The sequence below is a fragment of the Psammomys obesus genome, unplaced genomic scaffold (genome assembly GCF_907164565.1).
Source record: "Psammomys obesus unplaced genomic scaffold, mPsaObe1.curated_primary_1811, whole genome shotgun sequence".
NCBI lineage: Eukaryota > Metazoa > Chordata > Mammalia > Rodentia > Muridae > Psammomys > Psammomys obesus.
Window position 1 is genome coordinate 4,830,244 of NW_026589137.1, and position 25,700 is coordinate 4,855,943.

At 38.2% G+C, this 25,700-nt stretch overlaps 1 pseudogene; it reads right to left on the minus strand.

Moving 5' to 3' along the window:
* LOC129674860 (uncharacterized) overlaps positions 1-25,700 on the minus strand; it is a 39,656-nt pseudogene that overhangs the window by 9,678 nt on the left and 4,278 nt on the right.

Here is a 25,700-nt window from a genome sequence, read left to right on the forward strand (position 1 = left end):
TATTAGTCCTCTGTCAGATAAAGGGTTAGTGAAGATTCTTTCCCAATGTGTAGGCAGGCGTTTTGTTTTGATGACAGTGTCCTTTGCTTTACAGAAGCTTTTCAGTTTCATGAGGTCCCATTTATTGATTGTTGCTCTTAGAGCCTGTGCTGTTGGTGTTCTGTTCAGGAAGTTGTCTTCTGTACCAATGAGTTCTAGGCTGTTCCCCACTTTTTCTTCTAACAGATTTAGAGTATCTGGTTGACAAAAACAAATTTCAACAGTACTTACACACAAATCCAGCATTACAAAAGACACTGGAAGGGAAAATACAACCCAAGAAAATTAGTTTCTCTCAAGAAAACACAGGAAATAATTAACCTTACTACAGTACAACAAAAAGCAACCAAGCACACAACCTTATGAACACAGCCAACATCAAAATCAAAGGATCTAACAGCCATTGGTCATTAATCTCTCTCAACATCAATGGACTCAACTCTCCAATAAAAAGACACAGACTAACAGAATGGATAATTAAACAAAACCCAGCAATCTGTTGCATACAAGAAACACACCTAAGGCACAAAGATAGACATTACCTGAAGGTAAAAGGTTGGAAGACGACTTTCCAAGCAAAGGGACCCAAGAAACAAGCAGGAGTAGCCATTCTAATATCTGATAAAATAGACTTTCAACCAAAATTAATGAAAAGAGATGGGGAAGGACACTTCATACTCATCAAGGGAAAATTCCACGAGGAAGACATCACAATCCTGAACATCTGTGCCCCAAATACAAGAGCACCCACATTTGTAAAAGAAACATTGATAAAATTTAAACCACATATAGATTACCACACATTAATAGTGGGAGACTTCAACACCCCACTCTCAACAAAGGACAGGTCAACAAAACAGAAATTAAACAAAGAAACAATATCTCTGACAGAGGTCATGAATCAAATAGACCTCACAGATATTTACAGAACTTTACACCCAAACACAAAAGAATTTACCTTCTTCTCAGCACCTCATGGAACCTTCTCCAAAATAGACCATATAGTTGGTCACAAAGCAAGCCTCAACATATACAAGAAGACTGAAATAATCCCTTGTTTCTTGTCTGATCACCATGGAATAAAGCTGGACTTCAACAACAACAGAAATAGCAAAAAGCCTACACACTTATGGAAACTGAATAACTTGTTACTAAATGACAGCAGGGTCAGGGAAGAAATAAAGAAAGAAATTAAAGTCTTCCTAGAACTCAATGAAAATGAAGACACAACATACCCAAACTTGTGGGACACACTGAAAGCAGTGCTAAGAGGAAAGTTCATAGCACTAAGTGCCTTCAAGAAGAAATTTGATACAGCTCATTCAAGCAACTTAATGACCCACTTAAAAACCCCAGAAAAAGAAGACACACCAAAAAGGAGTAGACGGCTGGAAATAATCAAACTCAGGGCTGAAATCAATAAAAAAGAAACAAACAAACAAAAAAAAAAAACAATTCAAAGAATCAATGAAACCAAGAGCTGGTTCTTTGAGAAAATCAACAAGATAGACAAACCCTTAGCCAAGCTAACTCAAAGGCAGAGAGACACCACCCAAATCAACAAAATCAGAAATGAAAAGGGGGAGATAACTACAGACAATGAGGAAATCCAAACAATCTTTAGGACTTACTTCAAAAGTCTATATGCCACAAAATTTGAAAATCTAAATGAAATGGACAATTTTCTTGATCAATTTGACTTACCAAAGCTGAATCAGGACCAGGTAAATCAATTAAATAGTCCTGTATCCCCCAAAGAAACAGAAGCAGTCATCAAAAGTCTCCCATCCAAAAAAAGGCCAGGACCAGATGGCTTCAGCGCAGAATTCTACCAGACCTTCAAAGAAGAGCTAACTCCAATTCTCTTCAAACTATTCCACAAAATAGAAACAGAAGGAATATTACCAAACTCATTTTATGAAGCCACAGTAACCTTGGTACCTAAACCTCACAAAGACTCAACAAAGATAGAGAATTTCAGGCCAATCTCCCTTATGAACATTGATGCAAAAATAATTAACAAAATACTTGCAAACAGAATACAGGAACACATCAAAGATATTATCCACTATGACCAAGTAGGCTTCATCCCAGGTATGTAGGGGTGGTTCAATATATGGAAATCCATCAATGGGATCCACCATATTAACAAACTGAAAGAAAAAAAAAAACACATGATAATCTGCTTAGATGCTGAAAAAGCATTTGACAAAATCCAACATCCATTCATGTTTAAAGTACTGGAGAGATCAGGGATACAAGACACATATCTAAACATAGTAAAGGCGATATAGAGCAAACCTATAGCCAATATCAAACTGAACATAGAGAAACTTAAAGCAATCCCACTGAAATCAGAGACAAGACAAGGCTGCCCACTCTCTCCCTATCTCTTCAACATAGTGCTGGAAGTCCTAGCTAGAGAAATAAGACAGTTGAAGGAGATCAAGGGGATACAGATGGGAAAGGAAGAAGTCAAATTATCACTATTTGCAGATGATATGATAGTATGTATAAGGGACGCCAAAAACTCTACCAGGGAACTCCTACAGCTGATAAACACCTTCAGCAAAGTGGCTGGGTACAAAATTAACTCAAAAAAATCAGTAGCACTCCTGTATACAAAAGACAAAAGGGCTGAGCAAGAAATTAGAGAAACAACACCATTCACAATAGCCACAAATGACATAAAGTACCTTGGTGTAACCCTAACCAAGCAAGTCAAAGACTTGTATGAAAAAAATTTCAAGTCTCTGAAGAAAGAATTAGAGGAAGATATGAGAAGATGGAAAGATCTCCCATGCTGATGGCTTGGCAGGATTAACATAGTAAAAATGGCCATCTTACCAAAAGCAATCTACAGATTTAATGCAATTCCCATCAAATTGCCAACACAATTCTTTACAGACCTAAAAAAAAAATTCTCAACTTCATATGGAATAACAAGAAACCCAGAATTGCTAAAACAATCCTCTACAATAAAAGATTTTCTGGAGGTATCTCCATCCCTGATCTCAAGCTGTACTATAGAGCAACAGTTATAAAAACTGCATTACTGGCATAGAAAGAGAATGGTGGATCAATAGAATCGATCAGAATACCCAGAAATAAACCCACACACTTACAGACACCTGATTTTTGACAAAGATGCCAAAACCATACAATGGAAAAAAGATAGCATCTTCAACAAATGGTGCTGGTCCAACTGGATGTCTACATGTAGAAAAATGAAAATAGATCCATACTCATCACCCTGCACAAAACTGAAGTTCAAGTGGATCAAAGACCTCAGCATAAAACCAGACACATTAAATCGGCTAGAAAAAAAAGTGGGGAAAACCTAGAACTCATTGGTACAGAAGACAACTTCCTGAACAGAACACCAACAGCACAGGCTCTAAGAGCATCAATCAATAAATGGGGTCTCATGAAATTGAAAAGCTTCTGTAAAGCAAAGGACACTGTCATCAAAACAAAGCGACTGCCTACAGATTGGGAAAGAATCATCACCAACCCTTTATCTGACAGAGGACTCATATCCTGTATATATAAAGAACTAAACAAGCTGAAAAGCAGCAAACCAAGTAATCCACTTAAAAATGAGGAACAGAGCTAAAGAGAGAATTCTCTGTAGAGGAATATCAAATGGCAGAGAAGCACTTAATGAAATGCTCAACCTCATTATCCATTAGGGAAATGCAAATCAAAACAACTCTGAGATTTCACCTTACACCCATCAGAATGGCCAAGATGAAAAACTCAAGGAACAACACATGCTGGAGAGGTTGTGGAGAAAGGAGAACCTTTCTCCACTGCTGGTGGGAATGTAAACTTGTACAACCACTCTGGAAATCAATCTGGCGCTTTCTCAGACAACTAGGAATAGCGCTTCCTCAAGATCCAGCCATACCACTCCTAGGTATATACCCAAAAGAGGTTCAAGTACAGAAAAAGGACATTTGCTCATCCATGTTTGTAGCAGCTTTATTTGTAATAGCCAGAAGCTGGAAACAGCCCAGATGCCCCTCAACTGAAGAATCGATGCAGAAACTGTGGTACATCTATACAATGGAGTATTACTCAGCAATGAAAAATAAGAAATCATGAAATTGGCAGGTAAATGGTGGGACTTGGAAAGGATCATCCTGAGTGAGTTGTCCCAGAAGCAAAAACACATGCATGGTATATACTCACTCATATAAACATACAACATAGAATAAACCCACTAAAATCTGTACATCTAAACAAACTAAGCCAAAGAGAGGACCCTAACTTAAATGTTCAATCCCCATCCTGAAAGGCAAAGAGGATGGATATCAGAAGAAAAAGAAAACAGGAAACAACCTCGGAACCTGCTACAGAGGGCCTCTGAAAGCCAGAAGAAAACAGGAAACAACCTTGGAACCTGCCACAGAGGGCCTCTGAAAGTCTCTGCAGTATAGACTGTCAAAGCAGATGCTGAGCCTGATGGCCAACTGAAGGGCAGAGTGAGTGGAATTTTATGTAAGAAGTGGGAAATAGTAAGAGCTGGAGGGGTTGGAAACTCCACAAGGAGAGCAACAGAACAAGATAATTTGAACACAGGGAACTTCCCAGAAAATCATACTCCAACCAAGTACTATTCGTGGAGATAACCTAGAACCTCTGCACAGATGTAGCCCATGGCAGTTCAGTGTCCAAGTGGGTTACATAGTAATGGGAAGAGGGACTGCCTCTGACATAATCTGATTGGCCTGCTCGTCGATCACCTCCCCCTGAGGGGGAAGCAGCCTTACCAGGCCACAGAAGAGGACAATGCAGCCAATTTTGATGAGAACTGATAGACTAAGATCAGAAAGGAGAGGAGAACCTACCCTATCAGTGGACTTGGGGAGTGGCATGCATGTAGAAAGGAGAGGGAGGGTGGGATTGGGAGGGGAGGAAGGAGGGGCTTATGTAGGGATACAAAATGAATAAAGTGTAGTTAATAAAAAAATTTAAAAAATGGGGAACAGAGCTAAACAGTGAATTCTTGACAGAGGAATATCGAAGGCAGAGAAACACTTAAAGAAATGCTCAACCTCATTAGCCGTCAGGGAAATGCAAATCAAAATGACCCTGAGATTTCACCTCACACCCATCAGAATGGCCAAGATGAAAAACTCAAGTGACAACACATGCTGGAGAGGTTGTGGAGAAAGGGGAACCCTCCTCCAGTCTAAGCTTTCTTTTTTTTTTTTAAATAATTTTATTTTTTCTTATCAGTTACATTTTATTAACTCTGTATCCCAGCTGTATACCGCTCCCTCATTCCCTCCCACTCCCACCCTCCCTCCCTTATCTCCACCCTGCCCCTTTCCAAGTCCACTGATGGGGAGGACCTCCTCCCCTTTCATCTGATCCTATTTTATCAGGTATCTTCAGGACTGGCTGCAAAGCAGAAAATGGCAGAAAACACCAACCAACCTTGTAATACAAGAAAGCTTCTTAAATCTTAATGTGGCCTTAGTCCCAGTATTGCTTATGTGAAGCTAAAGTAGTATCAGAGTTGCAAAGAAAATCCAGTGTGGTCTCAAAATCTGTACGTTTAACAAACTTGAGACATTGATGGTCTTTGTAACAGCTAAGTGGAGAACCGCATTATTCCAGTCAGTTAACTTTGTAATGTGTCATTTTTGTAGTAATTGAGAGTTTCCAGATTTCTGATAAAATTAGATGCTATAAAACAATCAATTTAAGTCTCTTGTTCCTGTAGTTACTCTGTGATAAGAGGTAACATTTATGTATAGTAAACTAAACAGAAGAAAGCCTAAATAATTATTTCATAATAAATGTTAATTGGCCCAGATCAACTCACAACTAACTAGGTTGTTTAACAGCAGTCCTAGGTGGTGGCAGCAGAGGTAATGGTGGGGAGATAAGCAACATTGGCCATGATGGCACCTACCTGTAACCACTGCAATTAGAGGGCAGAAGTAGGAAGAATAAAAGTTATAGACTAGGATTACAAGTGTGTGCCACCATACCTGAATTTATTCAGTGTTGGTTATTGAAAGCAGGGCTTGACCATACTAGACAAAAACCACTCTTCTAAGTGGACTGTGTCACAACCTTATGTTTCAGAAAGGATCTTGCTATGCAGCACAGAATGTCTTGAATTTAAACTCTTTCTGTCTGAACTTCTTGTATACTGGGATTACAGGTATCTGCAACCATGTACAGATCAAGAGGAAAACTTGGAAGCAATTATACTATAAGACTTTATTATATGTACGGCTTCTTTTTACATTGACATTGCTAACTTGTTTTAAAACTCATCAAAATAATCACAAATGCAAATAAAGGAAAAATTTGAAGCAAAAAATACACAAAAGGAAAGCCTAGTTAAATGAAAATAATACATGAAACCACACAGACTTTTGAGGTAAAGAGTAGAAAGTAATGTACTTATCCCTGCATTCAGATTAATTATCTCATTTCTTTGCTATTCCTGTTCCCATAAGTATTCAGCCCTTTCTTTTATTGAAGAAAATCTGGTATTTGTCATAAAGAGTGAAAATTTAGAAAGTAATTTTTTTACTAAAACATATAATCAACAGATTATTTAACATAATGTAAATGGTTTATTTAATTTTATGTATATATGCATCTCTGTGAGAGTATGCATATTTGTTGATGAATGTTCTGTATACACATGCAGATGTCAGAAGAGGGCACCAAGAATCTTCTAATATCACTTTCCACCTACTGTTTTGGGGCAGGTTTCTCCCTGACATTGGGGCTTGTGTTTTACTCTGGCAGGAAGCAAGCCCCAGTAACAATCTTGTCTCTCCCCATTTCAGCAATTTGGTTATAGGTTTATGTAGGATACTTGATGTCTTGTGTGGGTGCTGGGACTTTAACTCTAGTCTTCATTGTTAGTACATTAAATGCTTTAACTGCTAAAGTATCTCTCTAACTTCGTATTTAACATTTTAGAGAAGAACATTACAGATTACTTTCCTTTAAAATATTTAAACATAATCAGTTATTAGCTATATGCTACATCTATCAATTTTGCAAGTAGATGGATGAAAATAGGAAATATACAAAGTAAATTAACCCAGACCCAGATAGACAAATGCTGCATGTTCTCTCTTTATTTGGCTACTTAGATGTGAGTATATAACCTGGAATAACCTTTCTAGGAATAACCAGGAAACCAACAAAAAAATAAAGCTATCATAGTGGGAAGAGAAAGAGCTCTAGAGAGGAGTAAAGTAGGACACAGGTGCAATGAAAAGGAAAATGATAAAATAGCATAGGGATTTCACTGGAAAAAGAGGAAGAAAAGAGGGAGAAGAAAGAAATACTAAATAGCACCAAGAATGTTCAAAAAAGCCACAGGAAAAGAGTAATATTTTTTTACTTAAAATACATATACTATGTGTGCATGTTTAAACATATGTATGTAGTTTGAATGAAGTTATACAATTTTAAGTGCCAATTCTCCCCACAAGACTACCTAACAATAACTCTGTGCTAGGCATGGGAAACCTCACTTTCAACTGTTGTTCGTAGGAGTAAAAGAGACTCCCAAATATAGGCTATCACTGCTGTCCTTGTTTGCCTTGCATAACTTGAAGGCAAGACCCTACTGCTGAAGACAACACACATTTTGGACAGGGGTCTTGGAAGAAATGTGCTCAGATACACTTGTTGGGCTGAAGTTGTGGCTCAAAGGCAAAAAACATGCTTAATGTGCACAATGCTCTGGGCATAATTTCTACAAAAATGCACTTGTCTGTGCATGTACACACATACACTTTCCTTCTCTCTGTCTCTCACACATACAAACATATACATACATTCTCCCAAATGCACACACACTCACACACACAGACACACAGAGAGGGAGATCATTTGTCTAATAAAAACTTTTACAATTCCTTAGGAAGGAGATAAAAGAAAGAAACAAATTCATTACCATTAGTTATATCCTATCATATCAATTCAGCAAAAATTTTTGGTACATGACCTTGCCTACCAGTTTGGAAGGTACAAAAGAAGTAGCTACTCTGAGTATTGGGTAGGCCTAGTAGGAAAGTCCAGAAACTGGGAAACAACCTTAGGCAACTGCATGTGTATGTGAATTGATCCCATGAACCACATAATTGTTCCAATGCCTGTCTGAATTGGAACAATGTCCAAAATTAAAAAAATACAAATTTAATTATTAAGACATGTTTTTTTTAAAGCAGACATATACATTTCAGTATCATTCAAAACACTGTACTAACCAATTGGTTTCTCATAGTAAGGGGAACAGGGACTATTTCTGACAGGAACTCAATGGCAGGCTCTTTGACCTCCCCACCCCCCAAGGGAGGAGCAGTCCTGTTAGGCCACAGAGGAGGACTTTGCAGCCATCCCTGAAGATACCTGATAAAACAGGGTCAAATGAAAGGGGAAGAGGTCCTCCTCAATCAGTGGACTTGGAAAGGGGCAGGGAGTAGACCAGGAAGTGAGTGTGGGGTTGGGGAGGGAATGAGGGAGCGGGATAGAGCTGAGATACAGAGTTAATAAAATGTAACTAATAATAAAAAAATAATTTTTAAGAAGTTTTTATCTTATTTTAATAAAATTATTATTTAAAAAACACTGTACTAACATTGATAAAGTACTGATTTTGGTTTTACCTGTCAATTTCAGGTTCAGATTCTGGTGATATTCGGATTCTTCCAAAACTTTCTTTTTAATCATGGTTTCTCTCTTCTTGATTGAGAGCGCTCCATGACTGGTTGTTATGAGCTGTCCGTAACTGGTCATTATGAGCTCTGCCTGAATTGTTATGTTGAGATCTGCCTGCATGCATGGTGATGAGCTAGCATTATGTGGTAAACACGAGCTCTCTCTCTCTCTCTGTGGCCTCACTGGTGTGACGACTATGACCTATCCCTGAGTGGCTAGGATGGATTCTCTCTATGTGGCTATGATGAATCCTACCTGAGTTGTCATGGTATGGTCTACCTGAGAGGACATGATGTGGTCCACCAAGGTTGTCATGGTGTGGTCTACCTGAGAGGTCATGATGTGGTCTACCAAGGCTGTCAATGTGTGGTGTATTTGAGAGGTCATGGTGTGGTCTACCTGAGTTGTCATAGTCTGGTCTACCTGAGAGGTCATGACATGGTTTCCCTAAGTGCCCATCTATCTGATTGGTCATTATGTGGTCTAGCTGAGGGGGTTATCAGTTTGAACTGAGTAGGCATGAAATCTATCTGAGTGGACAGGAGCTCTCCTGACGTGGCTATGAACTACATGACATCTGCTAATGTGGTGGTCATGAAATTAGGAGAGGCCAGGAAATCTCCTGAAGGAAAACTGAGTTTCTTTCAGTTGTGGCTGTCTCTCTTTTGATTGGTTTCTATTCCACTTTGATAGGTCTTCACTGTTGTCATGCCTTATCTGCAAAGGATCCTAATTATATAACACAAAGGAGGCAAATAGACTATGATTTGATTAAATCATAAATATATTTTTTAAAACCCTTCCTTCCCTCCTTCCCTTGCTCTTCTCTCCCTCCTTCCTCCTTCCTTCCATTTTTGGCTCTGTTCCTTTCTCTCTCTCTTTTTTTTTGAAAGGTTCTGAGTATATTGTGCAGGTTAGCCTGTAACTTGTGATTCTCATAAATGTTGAAATTATAGGCTTGTGCCACCACACCCAACTTCTCAAGACCATTTCTATCATTAACCATTTTTTATCTATTCTAGAATTACGCTATACCTACCTTCTAAGTAATAGTGTATAGACCTAGGTCTGATGTACCATATCACTTTTACAAAGATGATTATATGAATATAACAAAAATATGAAAAGTTAGCTGTCTTGTAAATTACTAATGAAACAATCAAGGCGTGTGTCTTTATAATTAAGGAGAGAGAGAGAGAGAGAGAGAGAGAGAGAGAGAGAGAGATTGAGATTGATTTGGAGGGCAGGATTTCATGCCGGCCAGTAACTCATTACATAGCCAAATGTGACCTTGAACTTCTGAAACTTTTGCTTCCACCTCTTGAGTGTTAGGATTAAAGACATTAGGTGTTTGTAATCAACATGTGGTATTATATGGTAATGAGGTTAAATCCAGGAGTTTATACATGCTAGGCAAGTACTTTGCCAACTGAGCTACATCTACATTTAAGGTTTTATAACACAACTCCTTAAGATCAAAGTAAAGGATTCCAAGTTATTCTGTTGACTATTTCTCTGCACAGTGGTCATTAAAAAAATTACCTTTGATTACAAACAAATACTTAATTCTAGGAGAAAAGCAAACCGTGTGGAAAATATATTATAAAGAAAGCGAAGAGTTGGCTTGATATGGTTCAAATAAATTAATCTGGTTATAATTTAGCTTTTCTATCTTTTTATTTTTTATTTTTCAAGTTCTGGAAAATTTTTTATACTTTTTAATACAGAAAATGATGTCATATTATTCTCTCAAGATCAGTAACAATTACTGCCAATTACTTTTCAAACCTGTTTAATCAATGATACATACTTATTTTATTGACATGGGCAACAAAAATTAAAATATTCTATGTAAACATATATTGCAAAAATACTCCTTTGCTATTTTGAAACAGAATTAACACTTTAAATTGTTTGAGATGTTATAAAAACAGTTTGGGTAGCAAATTTGTTCTTGGCAGTGCTTTTAAGTTTTATAATGTTTGAATTTTATTGGGTTTTTATGGTGAAAAATCTTTTATTTCATATTAGTAACCTAGCAGCACACCTGAAAGTTACAGAACAGAAGGAAACAAACACTTCAAAGAGGAGTAGACAATAAAGAAACACTCAAACTCAGGGCTGAAATCAATAAATTGAAAACAAAGAGAACAACATAGAGCATTAATGAAACAAAGAACTGGTTCTTTGAGACAATCAACTAGATAAAACTTTAGCCAAAATAACTAAAAGGCAGAAACTGAGTACCCAAATTAACAGAATCAGAAACAAATGGGGGGACATAATAACGAGGAAATACAAAAAAAAGCATTAGATGTTACGTCAATAGCCTGTATTCCACAAAATTGGAAAATCTAAAAGAAGTAGATAGAAGTAGATAATTTTTGTGATAGATTTCACCTTCCAAAGTTAAATCAACATCAAGTAAACAGTTTAAATGGTCGTATAACCCCTAAAGAAATAGAAGCAGTGATCAAAGTTCTCCCAAACAAAGAAAGGTCCTGGGAAAGATGGCTTTGGTACAGAATTCTACCAGACATTTTTTTTAAATCTGATACCAATATTCTTGAAACTATTCCACAAAATAGAAACTGATGGAATATAGCCAAACTCATTCTATGAAGCAACAGTCATTCTGATACCTAAACTACACAAAGACTCAACAAAGAAAGAGAATTTTAAACCAGTTTTACTCATGAACATCAATGCAAAAATACTCAGTAAAATATTTACAAACTGAATCCTCAAACATACCAGATATATGATTCACCAGGACAAAGTAGGCTTCATACCACAGATGCAGGGATGGTTCAATATATGAAAGCCCAACAATGTAATCCACCATATAAACAAACTCAAATAAAAAAATCATATGATCATCTCATTAGATGCAGAAAAGCCTTTGACAAAATCCAACACAGCTTCATGATGAAAGTCTTGGAGAGATAAAGGATATAAGGCTCATAAATAAACATAATAAAGGCAATACACAGAAAGATGATAGGCAACCTCAAATTAAATGGAGAGAAACAAAGCATTCCCACTAAAGTCAGAGACAAGAAAAGGCTGCCTTCTTTCTCATATCTCTTCAATATAGTACTTGAAGTTCTAGCTAGAGCAATGAGACAACTAAAGGAGATAAAGGAAATAAAAATCAGAAAGAAAGAAGTCAAAATATCGCTATTTGCAGATTATATGATAGTGTAAGTAAGTGACCCCAAAAATTCTACCACAGAACTCCTAAAGCTAATAAACAGCTTCAGCAAAGTCACTGGATAGAAGAAAAAAAAATCAGTAGCCCTCCTGTACACCAATGACAAACAGGCTCAGAAAGAAATTAGGGAAACTATGTCCTTTATAATAGCCACAAAAATATAAAGTATTTTGATGTAACTCTAACCAAGCAATTGAAGACCTGTATGTCAATAACTTTAACTCTCTGAAGAAAGAAACTGAAGATATCAGAAGATGGAAAGATATCCTATGCCCATAGATAGGTAGGATTAACAGTAAAAATGGCCATCTTAACAAAAGCCATCTACAGATTAAGTGCAATATTGATCAAAACAGCAACACAGTTCTTTACAGACCTTGAAAGAATAATTCTCAACTTCATATGAAAAAAAAAAAAACTCAGAATAGCATTTAAAAAATCCTATACAATTAAAGAACTTCAGGAGCTATCTCCATCCCTGACTTCAAGCTATGCTACAGAACAATAGTAATAAAAACTTTATGGTACTGCTATAGAAATAGACTGGTGAGTCAATAGAATCAAATAGAAGACCCAGAAATAAACCCACATACCTCTGATCACTTGATTTTTTTGACAAAGGAGCTAAAACCATACAATGGAAAAAAAAAAAAAGACAGCATCTTCAACAAATGGTGCTGGAATGTACTCACTTGTAAGGGATTTTAGCTATATAATACAGAATAAGCATACTAGGGGGCACAGACCCAAAGAACATAAATAACAATGAAGATCCAAGGGAGGATGCATAAATCTCACTCAGAAGGGAAGACAGAATAGTCAGAGGTAGTGGTGGAAGAGAGAAAACAAGGTAGGAGGGGTGGTGCAGATAGTTAAGAGGATGGAGATCAGACCTGTGGAGAGTGAGGGAATGAAGGTCCATAAAGAAAAGAGAAACTATGGGTGGGGTATCTCTGTGATAAGCTGGAGACCTAAGTCAAGGTAGGCTCCATGAAGGATATGATGGCAATGCAACAAAGACTCCTAGTAGCAGAAGCCATTGAGACTGAAGAGGGCATCCTCTAACAAGACTAGTCTCCTAGTAGAGGGAGGGGAACACCAAAACATCCACAAAATCTTTGACCACAAATTTACCCTGCCAACAAGATTTGTAGGGATAAAAATAGAGCAGATAGAGCAGAGATTGAGGGAATGCCAAAACAATACCTGGCCCCACCAAAGACCCACCCTATCAGACAGTGCCAACCCTCACACTATGAATGACAGTCTGCTAAGGTTACATATTGGAGCCTGTCAGAGTTGTTCTCTGAGAGATTCTACCCAGTAGCTCCTCAAGTCAGATGCCCAGACTCACAGCCAAACTTTGGACAATGCATAGGAAATCTTGTGGAAAAGTAGGAGGAACAAGAAAAGGTCCTGGAGGTGACAGGAGCTTCACAAAAATACGAACAGAGCCAACTAATTACGCTCCAAAGGGGCTTGCTGAGACTGAAGCATCAGCACAGGACCATGCATGAACTGGACCTAGGCTCCCTAAAAACATGTAGCAGATGGGGAGTTTAGACATCATGTGCATCCTCTAGTAAGGGAACTTCAGACTGCATCTGACATGGACCCACTTGCTGGCTTTTTGATCACTTCCCCATGGTGGTACTGCCTTGCCAGGCCACATGGAAAGAGGACATGCTCAGTACTGATACAACTTTGATGAGTTGGCTGCTGAGAAACAGGCAAGGAGGAAATGGGGAGGAATGGGAGAAGGGATATGGCTACAACCAAAATGTGAAGTGAATAAAAAAAATTAATAAATTAAAGAAAAATAAGTAAATTTTAAAAACAAAAAGAAAACATAGTTAAGACACACAACATATGACATGTTTTTAGTTTCAGCACTCAGGAAGGCTGAGGCAGGCATAACATCACAAGTTCTTTGCCAGCTTAGGCTACATAGTAAGTGATATGCTAGCTTATTTTATATAACAAGACCTTGTCTCAAGATGAACAAATATACATATTTCAAAAATAACTATTAGGTTTCAGAATCTTGATTTCTGTTAACACGTGGTGTTGACTTAACAGATGAAACACAGGATGATTTGCTGAATGTCTTTGCCTGAAAAACTTAACATTTCTTCCTCTACTCCCACATCTGCACCCTGTATATTATTTTAACAAACATTCTTTTTAAATTTTCATCAGTGAATTTAGAAATTTTCAGAACCAATTTTTAAAAACTAGGCCTTGTTTTGTAAAACATTTACTATGTCATCACTCTGACAGTATGTGACTTATCATTGAACGCTACAACAGGTTTTGCCCATCCTAGCTATACTCACTACTTTAAAGGTAGGCAATTTAAATTTTACAATCAAATTTACAATTTGGTTGTATATGGTACTAAAGTTGAAAACTACCTAGAATTAAAATAATATGCCATGTAGGTATACATTCAGTAGAGTACTCATATACATTAAATAAAATAAGAATATGGCAATATAAAAAAGGAAAGATGGAAAAATGTTTTTATTAATCATAAAAATATTTGCCTCAATTACCTGCTTTACTTTGAGTATGGAAGTTGCTTAGGGAATATTTTAAAAACTGTGATTTACGAATGAGGCTCAGTTTGCAGGTTGCTTTCTCAGCGTACACAAAATCCCAGAGTCTTAACTCTAACACGACAAAAGACTCAGTACAGTGACAGTTATCTGTAGTGTTGGCACTTAACAGGTAGAGGCAGGAGGATTAGAAGTCAAGGTTATCATTGGTTTCACAGTGCATGAGAAGCTAGCCTATGGTAATAACACCCTATCTCAGAAAAATAAATTAACTAAAAAATAGAAATCTCTGAAAAGATCAATATAATCAATTTTATGTTTTATTAAGAAATATATGAGAACAGACCTTCTTACCAGTTTTAGCTGCACTACCCTTACACAAACTACCATCTCTGTTTTTTATTAGAGATGGAGGCACTGAAAGATTCAGATGATTTATTGCTTTTTAACTTCTTTAGTTCTTTATATATTCTGGATATCAGCCCTCTGTCAGATATAGGGATGGTGAAAATCCTTTCCTAGTCTGTAGGCTGTCATTTTGTTCTGACGACAGTGTCTTTTGCTTTACAGAAGGTTTTCAGTTTCATGAGGTCCCATTTACTGATTGTTGCTCTTAGAGCCTGTGCTATTAGTGTTCTGTTCAGGAAGTTCTGCCAGTGAGTCGTAGGCTCTTCCCCACTTTTTCTTTTAACCGATTTAGAGTATCTGGTTTTACGTTTAGGTCTTTGATCCACTTGGACTATAGTTTTGAGCAGGATGATAAATATGAATTTATTTTCATTTTTCTGCATGTAGACATCCAGTTAGACCAGCACCATTTGTTGAAGATGCTGTCTTTTTTCCATTGAATGGTTCTGGCTTCTTTGTCAAAAATCAAGTATTCATGGGTGTGTGGGTTTAAATCAAGTAATCCAATTAAAAAATGGGGTACAGAGCTAAACAGAATTCTCTGTAGAGGAATATAGAATGGCAGAGAAACACTTAAGAGATGCACAACATCCTTAGCCATCAGAGAGATGCAAATCAAAATGACCCTGAGATTTCACCTTACACCCATCAGAATCGCCAAGATGAAAAACTCAAGTGACAACACATGCTGGAGAGGTTGTGGAGAAAGGGGAACCCTCCTCCATTGCTGGTGGAAATGTAAACTGGTACAACTGCTTTGAAAATCAATCTGAGTAATACTCCATTGTGTAGATGTACCACAATTTCTGCATCCATTCTTCAGTTGAGGGGTACCTTGGCTGTTTCCAGCTTCTGGCTATTACAAATAAAGCTGCTACAAACATGGTTGAACAAATGTCCTTTTTGTGTAATTGAGCCTCTTTTGGATATATGCCTAGGAGTGGTATGGCTGGATCTTGAGGAAGCACTATTCCTAGTTGTCTGAGAAAGTGCCAGATTGATTTCCAGAGTGGATGTGCAAGTTTACATTCCCACCGGCAGTGGAGGAGGGTTCCCCTTTCTCCACAACCTCTCCAGCATGTGTTGTCACTTGAGTTTTTCATTTTGGCGATTCTGATGGGTGTAAGGTGAAATCTCAGGGTCATTTTGATTTGCATTTCCCTAATGGCTAATGAGGCTGAGCATTTCTTTAAGTGTTTCTCTGCCATTCGATATTCCTCTGTCGAGAATTCTGTTTAGCTCTGTTCCCATTTTTTAATTGAATTACTTGAAATTTGCAAGTAAATGGTGGGACCTAGAAAGGATCATCCTGAGTGAGCTGTCCCAGAAGCAGAAAGACACACACGGTATATACTCATTCATATAGACATATAACATAGGATAAACCTACTAAAAAATGTACATCTAATGAAACTAAGCAAGAGAGAGGACCCTGACTAAAACACTCAATCCCTATCCTGAAAGGCAAAGAGGTTGGACATCAGAAGAAGAAGAAAACAGAAAACAACCTAAGAACCTGCCACAGAGGGCCTCCGAAAGCCTCTGCCCTGCAGACTATCAAAGCAGACACTGAGACTTATGGCCAATTGTTGGGTAGAGTGCATGGAATCTTATGTAAGAAGTGGGAAATTGTAAGAGCTAAAGAGGACGGGAACCACACGAGGAGAGCAACAGAACCAGAAAATTTGAACAAAGTGGTCTTCCCAGAGACTCCTACTCCAAACAAGTACCAGGCATGGAGATAACCTAGAACCCCTGCACAGATGTAGCACATGACAGTTCAGTGTTCAAGTGAGTTACATAGTAATGGGAAGAGGGACTGACTCTGACATAAACTGATTGGTCTGCTCTTTGATCACCTACCCCTGTGGGGAGAGCAGCCTTACCAGGCCACAGTAGATGACAATGCAGCCACTCCTGATGTGATCTGATAGACTAAGATCAGGAGGAAGGAGAAGAGGATCTCCCTTATCAGTGGACTTGAGAAGGGGCATGCGTGAAGAAAGGGGAGGGAGGGTGGGATCGGGAGGGGAGGAGGGAGGGGCTTATGGGGAGATACAAAGTAAATAAAGTGTAATTAATAATAAAAAATAAAAAAATAATTAATAAAGAAAAAAGCAATCTGGTTCTTTCTCAGGTAATTAGGAATAGTGCTTCCTCAAGATCCAGCTATATCACTCCTAGGCTTATATCCAAAAGTTGCTCAATTACACAACAAGGACATTTGCGCAACCACGTTTGTAGCAGCTTTATTTGTAATAGCCAGAACCTGGAAACAACCCAGATGTCCCTCAACAGAGGAATGAATACAGAAATTGTGGCATTTTTACACAATGAAATACTACTCAGCAACCTAAAACAAGGAAATCATGAAATCTGCAGGCAAATGGTGGGATCTAGAAAAGATCATTCTGAAGTGAGGTATCCCAGAAGGAAAAAGACACACATGGTATATACTCATTTATATAGACCTATGAGATATGATAAACATAATGAAATCTATACATCTAAAGAAGATAAACAAGAAAGAGGACCTGGGGTAAGTTGAGCAATCCTCACTTAGAAAGACAAATGGGATGGTCATTGGAAGTAGGAGAAAACAAGTAACAGGACAGGAGCCTAGAGCAGAGGGCCTTTGAAAGACTCTATGTAGCAATGTATCAAAGCAGATACTGACTCATAACCAAACCTTGGGCAGAGTGCAGGGAATCATATGAAAGAAGGGGGAGTTAGTGCAACATGGAGAGGATAGGAGCTCCACAAGGACCAAATATATCTGGGCACAGGGGGCTTTTCTGAGACTGATACTCCAATCAAGGACCATGTATGGATATAACCTAGAACCTCTGCTCAGATGTAGCCCGTGGTAGCTCAGTAACCAAGTGGGTATCCTAGTAAGGGAAACAGGGACTATTTCTGACAGGAACTCAATGGCAGACTCTTTGACCTCCCCATCCCCCAAGGGAGGAGCAGCCCTGCTAGGCCACAGAGGAGGGCTTTGCAGCCAGTCCTGAAGATACCTGGTAAAACAGGGTCAGATGAAAGTAGAGGAGATCCCTCCCCTATCAGTGGACTTGAAAGGGGACAAAGAGGAGATGAGGAAGGGCGGGTGGGATTGGGAGGGAATGAGGGAGCTAGGTACAGCTGGGAAACAAAGTTAACAAAATGTAACTAATAATAAAAATAAAAATAAGATTCTTATGAAAGCTGCAGTAAAGTTGATTAAGCTTGTAGAGGCTTACAATACACCCTATATCAAGATGGAACATATTCAGTAGAACAGAGAGACCCTTAATTTTTGAAAACACTTCTTAACAATGACAATCTGTTAAGCAATATCCAGGTTTGATTGCTTCCTGGTAAAATATATCATACCATCATATCCCATCTTTCTTTCATAATGTTTTTTTTTTACCTTTTAACCTTGCAGTACATAATTTCCTATTGTCATTTGCAATATGCATTTTATATAATAAAGTTTTTAAAAAACCAATGACAATATGTATAACACATTCATATTAAAAAATGTTCACTGTTCCAATCAACACTGTTAGGGTTATAGGAAATTGTCTTCAAAGTCTACCTAATTCTCTTTACCAAGTAAAATTCATTTATAAAAAAATGTGGTTGTTATAGTAGTTGGGTTATTTTTTAATTTTTTTTATTTATTCCAGTTTATTCGATTTGTATCCAAGCTGTAGGCACCCTTCCCAATCCTGCCTTCCCTCTCTCCCTCAACTCCCATGCCCCTTCCCCATTCTACTGATAGGGGAAGACCTCCTCCCCTCCCATCTGACCCTAACCTATAAGGTTTCATCAGGACTGTCTTTCATATTCTTCCTCTATGGCCTGGTAAGACTGCCCCCCACAGGAGGAGGCAATCAAAGAAACAGCCACCAACTTCATATCAGAGACAACCCCTGTTCCCGTTACTAGGGAACCCACTTAGACAGCAAGCTGCCATGGGCTACATCTGTGCATGGGTTCTAGGTTATCTCCATGAAAGGTCCTTGGTTGGAGTATCAGTCTCACAAAAGACACCTGGAATCAGATTTCTCTGGTTCTGTTGTTCAACTTGTGGAGCTCCAGACCCTTCCAGGTCTTTCTATCTCTCTCTTCTTTCATAAGATTACCTGCATTCTTCCCAAAGTTTGGATCTAAGTTTCAGCATCTGCTTTGATACCCTGCTGGGTAAACTCTTTCAGAGGCCCTCTCTGGTAGGCTCCTGTTTTGTTCCTTGTTTTCAAATTGTTCTGTGTCTATTCTGTTTGATTTTCCGAATGAAGATTGAGCATCTTACACAGGGCCCTCCTTCTTGCTTAGTTTCTTTGGGTGTACGTACAGGTTTTAGTAAGCTTATTGTATATTAAATATCTAATATCAACTTATAAGTGAGTATATACAGTGTGTTTCTTTCTGCTTCTGGGATAACTCACTCAGGGATGATCTTTTCTAATTCCCACCATTGGCATACAAATTTCACGATTTCCTTGTTTTTAAGTGCTGAGCAGTGTTCCATTATGTAAATGTACTACAATTTCAGTATCCATTCCTTTACTGAGGGACATCTGGGTTGTTTCCAGCTTCTGACTATTACGAATAAAGGTGCTACAAAAATAGTTGAACAAATGCCCTTGTTGTATACTTCAGCATATTTTGGATATATCCCTAGGAGTGGTATAGCTGGATCTTGAGGAAACAGTATTCCTAATTGTCTGAGAAAGCACCAGATTGATATTCAAAGTGGTTGTACAAGTTTACATTCCCTCAAGCAATGGAGGAGGGTTCCCCTTTCTCCACATCCTCTCCAGCATGTATTGTCACTTGAGTTTTTGATCTTAGCCATCCTGATCGGTGTAAGGTGAAATCTCAGGGTCATTTTGATTTGCATTACTCTGATGACTAAGGACGTTGAGCTTTTCTTTAAGTGTTTTTCTTCCATTTGATATTCCTCATTTGAGAATTCTCTGTTTAGCTCTGTATTTTTAATTGGATTACTTGATTTGTTGCTGTTTAACTTCTTGAGTTATATATATATATTCTGGATATTAGCCCTCTGTCAGATAAAGGGTTGTTGAAGATCCTTTCCCAATCTGTAGGCTGTTGTTTTGTTCTGACAGTAGTGTGCTTTGCTTTAGAGATGATTTCAGTTTCATGAGGTCGCATTATTGTTGATCTTGGAGCCTGTGCTGCTGGTGTTCTGTTCAGGACGTTGTCTCCTGTATCAATGAGTTCAAGGCTATTCCCCATTTTTTCTGCCTGGTTTTATATTGAGGTCTTTGATCCATGTGAACTTTGGTTTTGTGTAAGGTGATAAGTATGTATCTATTTGCATTTTTCTACAAGAAGACATCCAGTTAGACCAGCACCATTTGTTGAAGATGCTATCTATTTTTCATTGTGTGGTTTTGGCATCTTTGTCAAAAATCAGGTGTCCATAAGTGTGTGGTTTAATTCTGGGTCTTCTATTCAATTCCATTGACCCACCAGTAGGTTTCAATGCCAGTACCATACAGTTTTTACTACTGTTGCTCTACAATATGACTTGAGATCAGGGATAGACATACCTCCAGATCTTTTCTTGTAGATGATTGATTTAGCCATTCTGGGTTTCTTGTTATTTCATATGAAGTTGAGAATTTTTCTTTCAAGGTCTGTAAAGAATAGTGTTGGCAATTTGGTGAAAATTGCATTGAATCTGTATATTGCTATTGGTAAAATGGCCATTTTTATTCTTGCCAGGCCATGAGCATGGGGGAATCTTTCCATTTTCTGATATCTTCTGCTATTTCTTTCTTCAGAGACTGGAAAGTTTTATTTTCATACAAGTCTTTGACTTACTTAGTTAGAGATGCACCAAGGTACTTCATGTCCTTTGTGGCTATTGTGAAGGGTTTTGTTTCCCTAAATTCTTTCTCAGACCATTTATCTTCTGTATACAGGATAGAAACTGATTTTTTTTTTAGTTAATTTTGTATCCAGCCACTTTGCTGAAGGTGTTTATCAGCCGTAGGAGATCCCTGGTAGAATTTTGGGGGTCTATCATGCATACTATCATATCATCTGTGAAGAGTGATACTTTGATTTCTTCCTTTCCAAAATGAATCCCCTTCATCTTCTTTATTTGTCTTATTGCTCTAGCAAGGACTTCAAGAACTATGTTGAAAAGATACAGAAAGAGAGGTTAGCCTTGCCTTGTCCCTGACTTCAGGGTATTGATTTAAGTTTCTCAACATTTAGTTTGCTTTTGGCTATCAGCTTGTTGTATATTACCTTTACTATGTTTAGGTATGTGTCTAATCTCTCCAGGACTTAAAACATAAACGAATGTTGGATTTCATCAAATGCTTTTTCAGCATCTAAGGAGAATATCATGTGTTTTTTTTTTCTTTTACTTTTTTTATGGTAGATTACATTGATAGAATTCAGTGTATTGAACTACCCCTGCAAACCAGGGATGAAGCCTACTTGGTGTGGTGGACAATATCTTTTATGTGTTCTTGTATTTGGTTTGCAAGTGTTTTGTTCAGTATTTTTGCATCAATGTTCATAGGGGAGATTGGCCTGAAATCCTTTTTCTTTGTTGGCTGTTTGTGAGGGTTAGGTATCAAGGTGATTGTCGCTTCAGAGAATGAGTTTGGTAATGTTCTTTCTGTTTCTATTTTGTGGGATAGGTTAAAGAGTATTGGTGTTAGCTCTTCTTTGAAGGTCTTCTACCATTCTGTGCTGAAACCATCTGGCCATGGGCTTTTTTTGGATGGGAGATTTTGATGACAGCTTCTATTTCCTTAGTAGATAAATGACTATTTAACTTATTTACCTGGTGTTGATTCAGTTTGGGTAAGTGGACACAATCAAGAAAACTGTCCATTTCATTTAGATTTTCAAACTTTGTGGTGTATAGGCTTTTGAGGTAGGACCTAATGATTGTTTAGATTTCTTTAGTGTCTGTTGTTCTGTCCCCCTTTTCACTTCTGACCAGCTCTTGGTTTAATTAATTCTTTGAATTATTTTATTTGTTTGTAATTTTGATTTCTGCCCTGTATTTAATGAATTCTAGCCATCTAATTCTCTTGAGTGTGTCTGCTTCTTTATTTTTTCCCCCTTAGGGCTTTTAGGTGAGCCGGTAAGTTATTTGTTTTTATTGTGTGCCATAAGTTTGGGTATGTTGTGCCTTCATCTCCATTGAATTCTAGGAAGTCTTTAATTTCTTTTTTTATTTCTTCCCTGACCCAGCTGTCCTTGAGTAGCAAGTAGTTCAGTTTCCATGTGAGTGTAGGCTTTTTGCTATTTCTGCTGTTGTTGAGGTTCAGCTTTAGTCCATGGTAGTCAGATAGGATAAAAGGGACTATTTCAATCTTCTTGTATCTGTTGAGGCTTGCTTTGTGACCAACTATATAGTCTATTTTGGAGAAGGTTCCATGAGGTGCTGAGAAGAAGGTAAATTCTTTTGTGTTTGGGTGAAAGGTTCTGTAGATGTCTGTTAGGTCAATTTGATTCATGACCTCTGTTAGAGTCATTGTTTCTTTGTTTATGTTTTGTTAATCTGCCCTTTGTTGAGAGTGGGGTGTTGAAGTCTCTCACTATTAATACATGGGGATCTATGTGTGGTTTAAGTTTTATTAATGTTTATTTTACAAATGTAGGTGCCCTTGTATTTGATGCATATATGTTCAGGATTTTGATATCTTCCTGGTGGCATTTTCCCTTGATATGTATGAAATGTCCTTCCCCATCTCTTTTGGTTAATTTTGGTTGAAAGTCTATTTTATTAGATATTAGAATGGCTACTCCTGCTTGCTTCTTGGGTCCATTTGCTTGGACAACCATCTTCCAGCCCTTTACTCTCAGGTAATGTCTACCTTCGTGGCTTAGGTATGTTTCTTGTACACAACAAATTGTTGGGTCTTGTTTATGCATCCGTTCTGTTAGTCAGTGTCTTTTTATTGGAGAATTGAGTCCATTGTTGTTGAGAGAGATTAATGACCAGTGGCTGTTAAATCCTTTGATATTGTCTTCGATTTCTTGGATGGTTTGTCTCAGGAATATTTTAGATTTATTATTTTCTTTGACAGATACATCGATTTTTTTTCCATTGTATCTTCCACACCTGAGATTCTTTCTTCCATCTCTTGTAGTCTGTTGGTTATGCTTACCTCTGTAGTTTCTGTTTTCTTTCCTAGGTTTTCCCTCTCTGTGATTTCCTCCATTTGTGTTTTCTTTAATTCTTCCAATTCTATCTTCAGATCTTGAACAGTTTTGTTGATTTCCTTTACCTATCTGACTGTATTTTCCTGTTTTTCCTTAAATTCCTTCAGCAGTTTGTTTGAGGGTTCCTCTGTTTCTTTTATTTCTTTCAGTAACACAGACTGTTTGGCTGCATCTTCCTGTATTTCTTTACGGATGACCATAATCTGTTTTAATATATCTTCCCCTAATTCTTTACACATTTTATTTACTTCCTCCATTAACCTCTTCATTAGCATGGTTGTTAGGTCATCTTCTTGAATTTCACTTATGTTAGGGTATCCAAGGCTACTTGCCCCTGGATAACTGGGTTCTGGGGATGCCATTTTGTTTTGCCTTTTGTTGGTTGTACTTTTTCGCTGGCCTCTACCAATCTCTCTGTCTCAGGTGTTGTCTGTTAATTTCTGGTGCCTGCTGAGTCCTGGGATGGGGATAATCCACTTGGTGGGGGGGGAGGGTCTGAAGTTCTCCTCTGCTTTTTGGGTATGGTCAACTGAATAGTGGTGCTTCTCAGGAATTGTCACAGTTCACTTCAGGTGTATGCACCTGTATGGTAACTGTGGTATTCAGGAAGGCTCTCCTCTCCTCAAGAGAGGTCCTGATGATGGCTGTCTGGCTGCTGGGTTTCTTGCTCTGAATTTATTGAGCAGCAGCTGTTGCTCTTAAAATGTAATTTTTGGGTGCAGCCTTCTTGAAGGACCAGGGATTCCCACAGTTTTGTCAGTCTAGCTAGGGATAACTGGTTGATCCTTGGCACAGTATCTGAGGGCTGCTGTATTGGCTCTCTGGCTTTTGTAGGTCTGAGGATGCAGCTGTGTGCCCCAGTGCCCTAGGGGTACTCAATAATGGTAGCTGAGCACAGCGCTCCTGCCAGCAGTAGAAGGCAAGAGCCTAGAGTCTGTGTGAATCCAGAAAGTCTTTTGGTGTTGGCTGTCCTGAGCGTTAGTGTTGATGATCTCCCTGCTGTGGGGTTTCCTCCTGACAGGGACACCCAGTATTTGCTTTGGGGACCGCCATTCTGTCTGGGATGGCAAGTAAAACCCACAGGCACAGATGCGTTTGGCTCTGCCTTTCCGGCCTTTGGGAATAGAGGAAAAAGAAGATTGCCTCCTCCAAGGCCCAGAAAATATTTTCAACAAAATCATTGAAGAAAATTTACCCAACTTAAAGGGGAAGCCTATAAGAATACAAGAGGCCTACAGAACACCTAATAAATTAGACCAGAAAAGAAAATCCTCCCGTCACATAATAAGCAAAACAGTAAGTATACAGAACAAAGAAAAAATTACTAAAAGCTGCAAGGGAAAAAGGCCAAGTAACATATAATGGCAAACCCATCAGAATCACACCTGACTTCTCAACAGAAACTATGAAATCCAGAAGACCCTGACATAAATCCACACACTTATGGACACCTGATTTTTGACAAAGATGCCAAATCCATTCAATGGAAAAAAGACAGCATCTTCAACAAATGGTGCTGGTCTAACTGGAAGTCTGCATGTAGAAAAATGCAAATAGATCCATACTTATCACCCTGCACAAAACTAAAGTCCAAGTGGATCAAAGACCTCAACATAAACCTAGACACACTAAACCGCTTATAAAAAAAAAAAAAAGTGGGGAATACCCTTGAACTCATTGGCACAGGAGACAACTTCCTGAACAGAACACCAACAGCCCAGGCTCTAAGAGCAACAATCAATAAATGGGACCTCATGAAACTGAAACGCTTCTGTAAAGCAAAGGATACTGTCCTCAGAACAAAACGACAGCCTACAGATTGGGAAAAGATCTTTACCAATCATATCTCATAGAGGGCTAATATCCAGTATATATAAAGAACTAAAGTTAAACAGCAAAAAATCAAGTAATCCAATTAAAAAATGGGGTACAGAGCTAAACAAAGAATTCTCTGCAAAGGAATAGCGAATGGCAGAGAAACCTTTAAAGAAATGCTCAACCTCATTAGCCATCAGGGAAATGCAAATCAAAATGACCCTAAGATTTCACCTTACACCCATCAGAATGGCTAAGATCAAAAACTCAAGAGGCAACACATGCTGGAGAGGTTGTGGAGAAAGGGGAACCTTCCTCCACTGTTGGTGGGATTGTAAACTTATACAACCACTCTGGAAAGCAATCTGGCACTTTCTCAGACAACTAGGAATAGTGCTTCCTCAAGATCCAGCCATACCACTCCTAGGCATATATCCAAAAGGACATCTGCTCAACCATGTTTGTATCAGCTTTATTTGTAATAGCCAGAAGCTGGAAACAGCCCAGATGCCCCTCAGTGGAGGAATGGATGTACAAATTGTGATATATCTACACAATGGAATATTACTCAGCAATAAAAAACAAGGAAATCATGAAATTTGCAGGTAAATGGTGGGATCTGGAAAAGATCATCCTGAGTGAGCTATCCCAGAAGCAGAAAGATGCACACAGCATATACTCACTCATATAGACACATAATATAGGATAAACCTACTAAAATCTGTACACCTAAAGAAACTAATCAA